Raw genomic sequence first — 1,697 nt, forward strand, 5'->3', positions numbered from 1 at the left:
CCCCACAGCCATGATGGGCTGTAAAGATTGGATGGCAGCCAATCAGAGCTCCTGAATCTGAGCTGTCACTTGTGAGAGCAGTGATTGGCTGGAGTGAGGATGTATTGGCCAGTCAACATCTTGGAATCTGTACTGTCACTTCTGAGGGCTAGAATTGGCCAGGAGGCTGTGTGGTAGCCAATCAGAATCGCGACATCTGTGCTGTTGCTTCCGAGGGTTTTGATTGGCTGGGGAGATGGTGCTTTGGCCAACAGGAAGCCTGGCTTTGGCTTGGCGGGGACTGCTCTAGAATGAGGGGTCCGGGGGTCTAGATCTTGGCAGTGGGACGAAGGCTGCCTTCGCTGCGCAGTCCGGATTGGCGATGGCTGCAGTTGAGGTTCCAAAAGGTTCTGGGTCACATCTGGGGGACGCAGCACACTGGCCTGGGAGGTGGTTCTGGAGCTGGGCCTGTTGCGGTGTTCTAGGGCTGGGACCTGGAGCATGAGCTGCAGTTGTGTTGTCCTTCTAGAGTACCCTGGATGGGTAATGGTGGCACTCCAAAGCAGGGGTGCTTGCCCACCCCCCAGCACCCACAGAGATATGCCATCTGACCCGCAAGGATCCCCACGGGGTCAGAAATTTGGCAATGGGGGAGCTGTGGTACCACTCCCTTGCTGTCAAATCTCTGGACCTTTGGGAAGCCCGGGACCATATATTTTGCATTAAGCATCCAACCCAAAGACCCAATTCCAAAGTCCAGGGGGCTATGCTGGGCCCCTAGGTCCCAATCCTGGTGCACAGGGCAGGGAGAGGGTGATGCCAGGCCCTCAGGGCCTCATCTGATCCACAGACGGGCCCTGCCTCACCCTTCTGTTCCACAGAGTCCAAAGATTGAGCAGTGGTTGGTGGGCCAGAAGGACCCAGGACAGGGGCTGAGACAGGCCAGTTCTAGGACTTGGCTACTGCTGCTTCTCCCTATTGCCCAGCTGTGACACAGTAGAAGCTCCCTGCTGCCCAGAGGCAGTGTGGGCAAAGCTTCCCACTGCCAACCCCCGCACCCCCTTCTTGCTCTGCAAACCTGATGATTCCTTTGGCCAGATCCAATCTGTCGGCTGTTGGTTACCAACCACTGCTCTAGATTGGGGCTCCAGATTTTGGCTGTGGCTTTGCTAGTCTGGCATAGAGTTTCTAGAGCAGGGGTCAGCAAAGTTTTTGGGCAGAACACCAAAAACACCCTCAGCCTCAACTTGTAAGATGTTGGTGTACCAGAGTGGATGGTGGGGGAGCCATGAGGGACCTGATGCTTGTTGTGGCATTGCAGCCACGACCCCTTTCCCACTGTCCACCCTGAGGCCTGTGTGCACCTGCTGCCAGCAACAAGCTGGGCTGGGGCTCTGCAGACTCCAGTACAGCCACTTGCAGCCTCCCAGCTGCCTGTCGCCCACCATGGAGCCCAGGTTACTCACAGCAGGTAGCAGAGAGGCTGAAATTAGCTGCACCAGGGTCTGCAGAGCCCTGGCCCAGCTCATTGCTGCTGGTGGGTGCACACGTGCCTTGAAGCAAATGACAGGGAAGGGGCTGGGGCTGCACTGGCACAACAAGGATCAGGCTCCTTGCAGCTCCCCTGCTGTCTGTCCCGAGGCATGTTTCATAGATAGATGTTAGGGTCGGAAGGGACCTCAATAGATCATTGAGTCCGACCCCCTGCATAAGCAGGA

At 56.9% G+C, this 1,697-nt stretch overlaps 1 protein-coding gene across 1 annotated transcript in view; it reads left to right on the top strand.

The window, feature by feature from the left end:
• The window catches only part of BRSK1 (BR serine/threonine kinase 1), a 29,308-nt gene that overhangs the window by 4,379 nt on the left and 23,232 nt on the right, over positions 1 to 1,697 (top strand). The gene's annotated exons all lie outside the window — the stretch shown is intronic.

The sequence above is a fragment of the Alligator sinensis genome, unplaced genomic scaffold (assembly GCF_000455745.1).
Source record: "Alligator sinensis unplaced genomic scaffold, ASM45574v1 scaffold647_2, whole genome shotgun sequence".
Classification (NCBI taxonomy): domain Eukaryota; kingdom Metazoa; phylum Chordata; order Crocodylia; family Alligatoridae; genus Alligator; species Alligator sinensis.